Here is a 12,262-nt window from a genome sequence, read left to right on the forward strand (position 1 = left end):
GGTCTGTATTTAAATTCCCAACGATAAATGTTACCTCAGTTAAATCATGTTTTCCACCTCTATTCCAGGTGTTAGGTCATGAGAATATCAGCTGAGCTCAGCCCCGTGGTGTGAAATGCAAGTCGTGGGAAATGCAGACAAACTTGTGAATCGCAGCCTGGGTTTTTTTAATTAATGGTCACTAACGGCCTGCAATCAAGCCGTACGTGTATAAAGCAAAATAAAAATTGGCCTGTTTGCTTGAAGTGAGTGTAATTTATCAACTTGCTGATTATTCATTCTCTCATGGTATTAGCTAGAGACATTTGTGCAGAAAGAGAGAGAAAAATGTGCACTTACCCAGTTTTAGTAGGCAGTGTGGAGGTAGCAGGGCTTTGTAATCAGTCTTGGGTATAAAATTCCACTCTGTCACTAACTAGCTATATTCATCCATTTTCTGTTCCTATAACAAAATACCTGAGGCTGGGTAACTTAAAAAGAAACGAAGTCTATTTAGCTCAAAGTTTTGGAGGCTGAAAGTCCAAACAGCATGGTGCTGGCCAAGAATGCCAATGGATGCATCACTTCATGGCAGATGATATCGTAATGGTGGGAGCAGGCGAGGGAAGAAGAAACCAATTACAAGACAGGAGGCCAGGGAGTGGAGGAGGCCAGGCTTCCTCCTCCACAGGAACTCTCGCTGAGAACTAACCCAGGGTCCCAGGAGAACTCCCTCAGTCCCCTCCAGGACATGTCCTTGCTGACCTAGGCCCACCTCCTGGAGGGCCCACCACCTCTCCACATCACCACACCGAGGAACAAACTTCCAGCACATGAACCTTGGGGGACAAAGCATAGTGCTAGCCAGAGCCACGGCTACCGGTGCTCTTTCTTTTCTGCTGCCTAGTGGCGCCTGCCTTCCAGGGTTGCTGAGGAGGGTTGACCAAGCCAACGCCCTTCGAGGCCTTCCCAGTTACTAGTCAACACAGTTTCATTCTGTCCCTTTTTGCTGTTTTCCTAGGAATTTTATCAGTTTACTTAATAGTTTAAACGGCAGTTCTTCCACGTCTCTCCTTAGGTTCCTACTTTCTGCTTCATGGAAGTTTCCTTCCATCCAAGTGACAGAGAAAAAGGATTCCTGACCTGCTTCACGAACAGCTAGCTGCCAAATGTCAGCATGAGACAGAGGTGGACGCTGAGCCGGGAGCAGAGCCTGGCATCAGGAGAGGCAGGAGGAGCCAGCTCTGGGGTGTGGGACCGCCAGGACGGAGCCCTGCAGCTTTGTGGCCCAGCTTTGGTGGGTGGTTTGGGCCGCCATAACAAAATACCACGGACAGGGGCCTGAAACAGAAGCTGTTTCCTCCCAGTGCTAGAGGTTGAAGTCCAAGATCAAGGTTTCAACAGGGTTGGTTCCTCTGTTCCTGTGTCTTCGGGTGGCCTGACTCTGAGTGTGGGTCTGTGCCCTAGTCTCCTCTTGTCCCCGCTCCCAAATCACACAAGGTGCTTGCGGTGCTAGGCAGGTTGCTGCCACTGAGCCACGGGCCCCTCGTCTCCCCGTAAAGGCACTCGTCAGGCTGCATTAGGGCCTACTCGCGTGCCGCCATTGAGTCTCCTGGTCGAAGCCTGGCTACACTCAGTCACGTTCGGAGGTTTTGGGGCAGAGAGCGGGCACCCGCCTGCTGTGCACCGTAGAGTCAGCGCCTGCAGAAGAGCTTGTCCCAGAGTGAGGATTCCAGATGAAACCTCACGCTCCGAGTCATGGCAGACGTGTCCCCGGGGGGGCCGTCTCTGGCTCTGTCTGGGACTGGCTTTTGGGGTGGGTACGCACGGGGCCCTTCTTAGGGACACAATAGCATGTCACACTCTTCTCTCTTCAAATGTGCCTTTGCCATCTTTGCTTGTGGCATTTCTCCACTGGGGACTTTCTTTCCTGAACCGGGAGGAAACCACAGGCTCTAAGACACTGGCGAGGGAGCAGGAGGGAGACAGGGGGTTCTTCCCAACAAAGTCTAGCCTGGAGCCCCAACTCGCCGGAGAACCTTGGCTCCCTAAGATCCTCCTGCCCCAGGCTGCTGGGTACCTACTGTTGGGCCCTTGCTCGACAGTGCCCTGTGATCGGATGGTGGGCTTCTGCAGATCGGGGAGCACGCACCCGCCTCGGCCAGGCAATTCCATTTTCCCTCTGATACAGAGGGGGACCACAATCTCTGAGATCATAGGGCTGATTTCAAGTCCTGGTTCCACTCCTTCTTAGTGGTATCACTTGGGTAAGTGGCTTAAGTTGTCCAAGACTCCCTCGCCTGTAAAACTGGCCAGTTGTGGTACCTCGCCTCACAGTGACGCTGGGCAGATCCAATGAGATCCCAGCTAAGACACCGAGGACCATGCCTGGCACATAGTGACAGCAAAGATGTGTTATTTGTTATCATTTAAAAGTATTTTCTTAGAGTTTGTCGGTAGGGTTAGGATCTAGCTACAGCGTGGTAGTGGTGATGTGATGTGCGGGAAAAAGAGAAACACATTTTCCACACGGTAGCTATATTTGGCAACAAGTCTCTCCAATTCTCTTGTAATAAAAGGACTTTGTTTTGCTCAGAGCCCCTTTGAGTCTCACAATAATGCTTATATATAGTGCCTTTTGTCCCAGAATCTTGGAGCAGCCCTGAAATCAAAACATGACAAGAGCTGGATGGTTGCAAAAATAAAAGCGACTGTTTGCTTTTGTGTTTGAAAAAGCTCTCCTTCCTTTCCCAGTTTGCAACTTGGCAGCTGGAGATGAACACGTATGTATATTAGACTTGAGTCTGTGTCTCGCCACTGACAATCAATGATGGCAGCTGCTTGCGGGGTGGCTCCTGGAGATGGAGTGATGTGGGAAGTGGATCCCACCAAGCACAGAAGGAGGACAGGAGGTGGGGACAGGGCATCTTTAGTGGGTGTCTACCAAGGCCAAGGATTTGAATATGCTATCTCATTTCATCCCAGCAACTGCTCTCACTCACAGATGAGGAGGGGGCTTCAGCAAGGTTAGTAATTTATACGAGGTCACCCAGCAATTAAGTGGCAGAGGGGGTCTCCAGACTCAGGTCTCCCTCATTCACAGAACCCAGGTCCCGTCACATCACCACCCTGCTTCTTTCCCTAAGGACATTTGTTTTCACTTTCAAATAGTGTGAAGCAGGATAAAGGAGGAACGGTCCCATGGGACTTTGGGAGCACCAGATCCAGCATCTGGGAAGCGGAAATGAAGTGGGGGCAAAGAATCTGGAGAGAATTTCTATTTTTGCAAGCACCAGGTATCCTAGGATCTCATCAGATCTAAGGTTTCGGCAAGTGTCATAAGTCTCATTATTTTCTGTGCTATTAATAAGAAGCTATAAAACCACTGCTAATTACAATTGGCAATGGATTGCAGGACTTATTCTGATTGGAGAGATTTAAATGTGAAAAGTCTGTGTCTTAGAATTGATGAGAGAATGCATTTATCTGGGTCTACTTCTCTCTGTATCAAAGCTTACTGCAGGACACAGTAACCATGGTAGGTATTTTAAGCCCAAGGGGATTTAATACAGGGGGGTCAATCACTGAAGGACCGAGCTAGCAGACACTAGCTAGAACACTGCAGAACTGCAGAGTCCCCGTGCTTCCAGTTAGCTCTGACCTCATCGCACGCATTTTCCAGCATCAGCAGTTGTGACTGACTTGCAGCTGCACCGACAGCAGGCAGGCAGTATACTGGGTCCTAACAGTGTGACTTCGAGCTGATCAATTCATTGCTCTGGAACTTGGTCTCTTTCTCTGGACACCAGGGTCATATTAACCTATATTGCAGGGTTACATGAGAGTTTCCCAAGATCGTAATCGGTTCTCATAAAAATCTTACTAGAATTTGTGGACATGCCTGGTTTTCCCACAGGATTATAAATATATCAGGATACCATGCCAGGCATGTAGTAGATGCTCAAAAATAAAGGGGCTGGGGCAGTATGAGCCAGGGACCCCTGAACACAATCTGTTTCTTACTCCTCTTTCATTTCCTTCCTCCCTCCAAGATAATATTTCCTGGATTGCTGTTGAGCTGCATACAACTAACAAGGACGCCCTAATGACTTTGCTCCAGATAGATCAAAGCTCTTCTCAGTTTGAGGAGGCAAATTGCTGGCTGGCCAGGATGATTGTTCCCATTCTACAGATGAAAACGAGGACAAGGACTCATGAACTGACTCAGAGGTGGAACTAGCGCCTACTGGGCAGCCTGCCAGGGCCGTGCTGCTTCGTAATGACCCTCTTCCCTGTTTGAACTTCACGGATTGAATTTCTGCCCCTGGAGAGACTATATCAACCCCGCTTCTCTCTCCCATCGTGCTTTATACAATGTTCCTTCTCCATGACCTTGTGCTGGGGCTGCCAGGGTCACGGAGGCTCCCAGGAATAAAACAAGGCCCCTCCAGGCCTGACTGTGTGGCAAATCAATGCAGATTCCACATATAGGTTTTCAGTTTGACCTTCCCTTGCTGGGCAGCTGGGAGATTGTTATTTACAGTGCCTAGCCCTCTTCTGAGCCGCCCTGATCATCATAGGTGACTTCTTAGCCAGGAATCCCACTATCCATCTCTGCCAGAGTTCTGTACAAGTCTCTACCACTGTGCTGAAATGTTTCATTTACAAGAATTGTCCTCTTGTAGCATGCGAAGCTGTGTATAAAGAGGCCATGAAAAACATGCTTAGAAGTAGAAGCAGAGGACCTGGAATTGTTTAAATTCTTTGAGACATTTTCTTCCCTCCAGGAATTGGGAAGCTAATATATGTGAAAAAACACAGCACCTAACAGAAAGCATGGCCCCCTTCGATACTTGTCAAACCAGTATTCCTGGGGGTTAGTCCAATTCCTGGCTCACAGCAAGTGCTGAGCCTGGACTGTACAGGTATTTATGCACATATGGCAGGATTATATTCATGAGCCCTCCTCCCTGGTTCAATTCTCAATTCCAAAAGTCCAACCACAGCTCCTCCTGACTGGTCAACCTTCTGCCTAACCCTGATCTTGATACAAAGCTATCAACACACAAAAATTTGCTGAGGGTCTCCTATGTCCTACAGTTATGTTCCTGCCTATAGCATTTCAGACACACTTCCTCTGCGACAGCAGCTTGGACTGGGGTCCTGTGTGCTCTGCCCTGGTAGGACATCTCTGTATGCGTGGGTGGTGTTGGAGGTGTTGGCAGCTGCCTTGGGACTTGCTGCATTTAAGGATCGCGGAGTAGTAAGCCACCGACTGAGGTGCCAGAGCCATGAGCTCCAGAAGAAATACATTCCATTCTCACCTTGGAATGCTCCACTCACTGTGGCTGATTTAATTGTGCTTTAGGTCAGCCAATTGTCAACCCAGTGGACCTTTCTTCTGCAGGTCTACAGTGAGGTTAGGGGAACGTGGTCACACTGTAACAGATAAATCCTATTCCAAATCTTCTTAGCCTATGCGTGTGTGCGTGCGTGTGTGTGTGTGTGTGTGTGTGTGTGTGTGTGAATGCACGCTGAATGTCTTTCACTCAATGGATTCTGGCCACAGAGTCTTGCTGGGGGATTCCACTCTCACGAGATGTGTGAATCTTGAAACCTCTTTGTTGACAAATATTCATCCAGTGCCCACCTTCTGCATGTGTTTCCGTCAGGGTCTTGACAGAAAGCAGATGACACATTTGAAACAGGATCAGTTGAGCAGAGTTTATTTGCAATGGGACTGTTTAAAAAGGTGTGGGGTGGGAACCACGAGGATGGAGTAGTGACTGCGGCTTAGCAAGTCATAGTGTTACCACCTCAGATCTGAAGCTCAGAGGGAGGGAGGATACTGAAAACTGGAGGTGGGGTAAGCAGGGAGCAGTGACCTTTGGCTAAGGCCAACTGGAGGTGACCTGGACAGGAGGGAACCAGGGGAAACACCCACCTTAATCAACCCTTAGCTTTCCTTCCAATCCTTTGTGGGGTTCCCCACAGGCTGACCCCAACAGAAGCCAGGGAGCACAGGGACCTTGAAGTGGTTTGTAGGGGGCAGCTTCTCTGGGAAGAGGGCAGGATAGGGAGAATCTGGTGCAGGTGAGGGTATCTGGAGGGGCAAACGTTAAGACAGCAGTGCAATGCGCTGTCCAAAGGACAGTGATTCCACGTTTTGTGCGGACTGATGTTCACCCAATTTTGGGGGATCACTTTAAGACAATCATACCAAAAAACTCCCAAAGTGATGTAAACACGCTGTTAAGGTCCTTTCCAAGGCTTTGGAAGGTACCACGAAAGAGAGGTCTTGAAACTCATGCTTCATTGTAAATCTCCTTCTGCTTTTAGCCTTGTGATTTTGACCTGGAATAGCACCCCGGTCTGCAAAAACCTGCTGTCTTGTGGCTGATGGAGACTTAGACAAGTGATTGTAAATACAAGGCAAACTTGTATAAGAAAATTACAGCCGAAATTTTGCAGAGGGTAGGTATATACTGAAACAGACTTTGAAAGATAGAATTGAGACACCTGACAACAGGTGAGTAGAATAATACCAATACGCTCTCATATTTCTTGAGCACCAAATGAGTGCAAATTATTGCCTGTACATTGTCTCATTTAATCCTAACAGAAACAGAAAGCCAAGGCTCACAGAGGTTAAGTAATTTCTCTTAGGTTGTAAAGCTCTAAGGTGGAAGAGCTAGGATTTGAACTGCACGTGGTTTCTTCCACAGACAGGCAAATGCAAATTCGAGTATGCAGGGCAGACACTCAGCCAATGGGGGCATACGGCTTCTTTTTCATCCAATCCTCTGTCGATACACTTAATAAACTAAGCCACTCTGAATACCGGCCGTACGTACTTCAGTTCCTACCAGCGATGGTCCAGTATTTCTTCAGAAGGTCGAAGTCAGAAGCTGTGAACCACACTTCCCAGAAGCCCTCGGGACCAGAGGGATGGCGACCTACTTTGCCGCTAAGACTCCAATTCCCAATGTGCAGCGGGCGCGCGGACCACAGCTCCCGGCATGCCTGGAGAGGCGGGGAAAGCTCGGCCCCGCCCCGCCGCGTTCCGATCGCCCCGCCTCCCCCGTCGCCCAGAGCCAATGGGAAGGCTTCGTACTGCAGGGTGTGGAGGGGCCGGCGTCGCCGCCGAGTTGCGAGTCGGCGACAGCGGCGGGAAGTTCGTACTAGACTGAAGGCGACGGGTCTGCTGTTCGGGGTAGGGAAGCCTCGGGCGGCGCGGTCCAAGGGCTCACGCGCCGAGGTGGGGCGCGGGGACGGGCGGCCCGGCGGTGGCGGCGCGGGCCTTGGCGGCTGCCTCACCCGCCACTGGCGTCCGCGCCTTCCTGGCTTCCCTCGGGTCCGCCAGCGCTCGGGGCGCACTCAGTCCTGCACGACTGCCGGGCCCGGCGGCTGAGGACCCGGCCCTGTGTGCGCTGTGGTACGGCGTCCGGCCGAGCGGTCCAGGCCGCGGCCGGGTCCGGAAGGGAAACGGGGCGGCCGCGCGGCGCCGGCGTGCGCGTTCGGAGAGGCCTTCCCGAACCAGGCCGGGCCAGCGCGGGCCGGAGGGACGGCGGGGGCCAGCGGCCCGGAGACTCGGCCTGCGGGGCTGTCCGCCCCGGCCCGCGGCCGCCGCCTCAGCCCCGCGTCCTGCCGCGGGGGCCCGGGCCTGCGCCGCGCCCGCGGGTTTCCACCGGGGCCTCGGCGGGGGCCCTGACGGTTCCGCCTGCGGCCTCGCGCACGGTGCCGCCCTCGACTGCTGCCCGCGGGTTTCCACCGGGGCCTCGGCGGGGACCCTGACGGTTCCGCCTGCGGCCTCGCGCACGGTGCCGCCCTCGACTGCTGCGGCTGTCTTCAGGGCCGCTCGTCCTCCTCCCGGCACAGTCGTCTTGGGACCGAGTCGCAGAGACAGACGCTAGTTTGAGGCCGCCCATTTTTTTTTTTTCTCTCTCCTTTTTTAACATCTTTTCTTTAAAGTCACCCGTTTCTCTTTTTCTTTGTGTGGGCTCTTCCACCCCCATCCCCATTTCCCTTTTCTTGAAACTACTTGGAAATACCAGTTTTGCCACTGGGAGAGTCGTGGTTAAATTTAGGGAACTGTTGAAGAGCCTCATTAATTATGTGCGTGTTGTGTTTTGGACTGGAGTTGCCCATCTGTTGAGTCTGAGATTCAGAAAAAAGTGAAAAACAACGTAGGGCAACATTTATTTTTAAGAGTTCAGAATAAAGGCATCGCACTTTTTATGACATGCTGAGCATGCATACATCTACAATTTTAAAACAATTTCCGAAAGAAGCAAGGGTTCTTTACATAATCATTTTGTGCAGGTTATGTTTTGCCATTCAAAATGGCATGTACTAACTGGAATTAAATGTCTGGGTAGATAAGATTATGTTTGACTGCTTACCTATGTTATAGAAGGGAATGTGACTTAAGTACTGTAGTCACTTAATAATAGCTTTCTCTGTTGTGTTGATGCTACCACAGATGGTATTTGTGCATCTCAACATTGCTGATCAGATTCAGAGGCAGAGGTAGAATTTAATGACAATAAACTTGTGTTTGACATTACTGTCAATGTAGTGCAGTACCAGTAAACAGCACAAATACCAGTTTTATAGTGTAATGGCTTCTTGTTATGCTCAATGCTGCAGAAATTATGGGAGGATATTTGTTAAACAAATGAGATAATGGAGTAATGTGTTAAGCATAGAGCCTGGCATATAGTAAGTTAGTAAGTGCCCAGGAAATGGTTATATGGAAAGCTTATGCTAAGTTTTATTCCAGTATGTGAATGTGTATTTTAAAAATAACAGTAATGCTTCAAAATGTTGACAGACCCTAAAATTAAATTTCCTAAAGGAAACAGGCCAACTTTTTTTTTTCTTAAGTTTGAAAACTAATGTGAAATAGTAATAAGTAACTGTCCCAGATGCCTAGGAAAGGAAAGCAAGATTTTAATTTTGACAACTTTTTTTCTCTACAGCATCCCTAATAAGATATACTATGAATAGGACTTTGATTAAAAAAATAAAACTTTAAAATATTTTTTATTTGAAAAAATAAAACATTTGGAAATGAAGCAAAGCTTTGAAATTCACCTTACATCAAATGAAAGATGACTCCTGAATTTATGCAAATGTGCAAATGCTCTTATCTGCACATATCAGGCAGTGAGCCTAATGGGAATTAAATGCTGCTTCTTTGTGCGAGTGAGCTAGGCTTTCCTGAAAATTGGTCTTGATGGGTTCTGAAAATGATTGGTAACTGAATAGGACTAGAGAATATTTTTCAGACTGGTGCATGTTTTATGTACTTTCTGAGGTTATTTTTCAGAGTGAGAAGAAGTGGATTCATTTATTCAGTAGAGATCACGTGCCTACCTGTTTGCCAGGAATTGTACTAGGTGCAAAGTCCGTTCTTGTCCTGTTGTTTTGTTGAAGCAGGTTTTCTTTGTTTTAAATTAATGTAAATTGTTCTTTTTGACTTTAGTTATTTAGCATCTGGCATACAAGAAGCCAGTGAATGTGTAAGGCACATATGAAAAACTGCAGTATTGGTGAAATGTAGAAAATGTGGAATTTTTATAGGACTGCTAGATTAATTTAGAAAGATTGTAGATGATGTCTCACAAAGCATTTTGCTAGGTGATCTAACCAAGATGTATTTGTACTCTATATTTGGCCTTTTTAACCAAAGTTTGTGACTCTTTCCACTTGCCATTGCAAAGAGGGGAAGAGGGTTGTGCCACTGGATCCTGCCCACCTTGGCTCCTGAATAATGATTTAAGTGCTTCATATTCTAAGGTTGCTGTTTTTGAAGTACTTTCATGAGCTTTCCCAATTACTCTTGCTCCATCTCTCCCAATGTTGCTTTAAATCTTCGTGCTCAAATTCAAATACATCCTTGTTCTGGATGACATATACACAACAGTTTAAAAAAAAAAAAAACCTGTAGAGGCATGAAGTATCCTCCCCAATCCGTACAAAGTATTAGGTTTTTAATATTCATCAGTAAATACTGATGACAAGAAACTACTTTTACAAACATTCTCAAGAAGTTTGTTGAGAATTTTATTAGCCATGGCACCTCTTTGTCAACTTTGAAAAATTCTCGTTGTGAACCATATTTTTTATTTGGTGTTCAGGTAAATACAGTCATGACTCACTGCCCAACAGAGACATGATTTGAGCAATGAGAAGTGCAACATTAGGTGATGGGTGAACATTCTAAGAAAGTATTGATATAAACTGCTACCACATCACTAGGTGATGCAGTCTTCCAGGATTGCTTCTTCTATGTAGTCTGTTGACTGAAATGTTATTGTGGCACATGACTGTCCTTGCATTTTGATGTGTCCTTGAAATAACTCCTATTCATGGGTTTGAGCCTAAAGAATGAGAACCAGTATTATAGGATTTCAAAGTTAAGACAAACATTCTTCTTACTGGCATATTTTGGGATAACTATTAAACATATCTTAGGCCAGGCCTGGGGGCTCATGCCTGTAATCCCAGTAGTTTAGGAGACTGAGGCAGTTGGATTGTGGTTTCAAAGCCAGCCTCAGCAACCTGGAGAAGCTCTAAGCAACTCAGTGAGACTCTGTCTCAAAATAAAATACAAAAAGAGGGTCAGGAATATGGCTTAGTGTTTAAGTACCCCTGGCTTCAATCCCCAGTACCAAAAAACAAAAACAAAAACACCAACAAAAACATTTTATACTAAAATGTTTATCAGTAAGTTGTGCATTATGTGGGAATTTATAATAGATGGAAGTTGTAATTAAATTGCAAAGTAATTAGTTTGAGATTCAAGAATGTTCTGTTATATATTTTTAAAGTAAATATACTTACATTGGAAGGAAACTATCTTAATATACCTCAGTTTCAGGAACATAATGGTTGCACAAAGGACTAAAAATAAGAACTGGAAGATTATTAGTGATGAGGGCAGCACCATCCTATTATGAGACCCTTTTTGAAGTCTTATAATCTATTTCTGTGCATTAATTTTCTCCTTGTGGGCTGCCAGTATAGCTACTCTTCACATGTGAGCTACTGTGTCTGCTCTAGACTTATCTCCTCGTTTTAAGAACCCAGACTGCATTTTATAATTGTCAGTTTTATCTAAAAGTAAAAAAGCAAACCATGAAATTAGATATCTTCTAACCAAGATAACTACACTGTGTTTCAAGTTGTTTTTTCTCAAATTGTTTGCCAGGTATCAGCAGAACATGTATACATATATCATCTTTTGATGTTCATATATTGATGCATTGGGATCACATTTCACAATACTAAGTACTAGAAAGTGCTGTGGAAGTTTTAGTCTTAGGCTGGAAGAAGGAACTTTTACTATTTCTATTACGGGCTTAAATGTTACTTCACTTTTTTTGCAGTTTGCTATTTAATATAACAGTAGCTGTCAATATACAGATTACATATACTTATAAATTCTTATATACATATGATTATAAATTATAAAATGAAAATTACCTTTAGGTGTTATAAAGAGTATTTGGGAATCAGGAAAAATTGTTTAAAATTTGCTTTTTAAAAGACTTTGAGGTTATAAAATTTAAGAGATGATCTAGTGTTTTCAGGCTTATGGAAAACATTTTAGGAATCATGTCTCTCATATTGCCTCTCGTGTGTAACATGGGACTCTAATTGTACAGGTGTAGCCATTCTGGAAATTAGAATGGTGGTTTCTCAAAAAGTTAGCCTTACTCTTAACATATGATCTAGCAGGTGTACTGCAGGGCATTTTTCTGGAGAAATTAAAAACTTGTATTTATACAAAAACCTGCACAGGACCACTCATAGCAACTTTTATTCATAATAGCCCCAAACCAGAAACAGCCCATGTTTGTCCTTCAGTGGGTGAATAGTTAAATAAAATGTGGCATAACCATACAGCAGAACACCACTCATCAATAAAAAGAAATGATCTGTTGATACCGTGGTTTGGATGGAATTTATAGGCTTGAGGGAAGGAAAAAAAAGTGGAAGAACCAATGTCAAAAGGTTATATATGATTCTGTAGCAGAATGCAGTGAGTTCACCACTTGGTGAATGCAAGGCCAATAATCAACCAGGAGATAAAGAGGAAGAGAGGGTTGTGTTTCTTGCTGTAAGTAAGGTGAGCAGTGGAGTTTGTTTACAAGTTAGTGTTTTCTCTGAACAAAGAAAGCCAGGGGTTTTTATTGGAGAAACTTGTTCATATAGGAAAGATTCATCCTTACATATAGAGATAAGCACATTCCTGAGTGTGGTCATTGGAGGTGGT

The 12,262-nt window shown here is 45.9% G+C and overlaps 1 protein-coding gene across 2 annotated transcripts in view; it reads left to right on the plus strand.

The window, feature by feature from the left end:
• The first annotated feature begins 7,078 nt into the window (after positions 1-7,078).
• Positions 7,079-12,262, plus strand: part of Vrk1 (VRK serine/threonine kinase 1) — a 78,500-nt gene continuing 73,316 nt past the window's right edge. For both annotated transcript variants that reach the window (XM_047542011.1, XM_047542012.1), the window contains exon 1: positions 7,079-7,192. The gene's annotated coding sequence lies outside the window, so the exon portion shown is untranslated. The remainder of the gene's footprint in view (positions 7,193-12,262) is intronic.

This window comes from Sciurus carolinensis, chromosome 2 (genome assembly GCF_902686445.1).
Source record: "Sciurus carolinensis chromosome 2, mSciCar1.2, whole genome shotgun sequence".
In the NCBI taxonomy this organism is placed as follows: domain Eukaryota; kingdom Metazoa; phylum Chordata; class Mammalia; order Rodentia; family Sciuridae; genus Sciurus; species Sciurus carolinensis.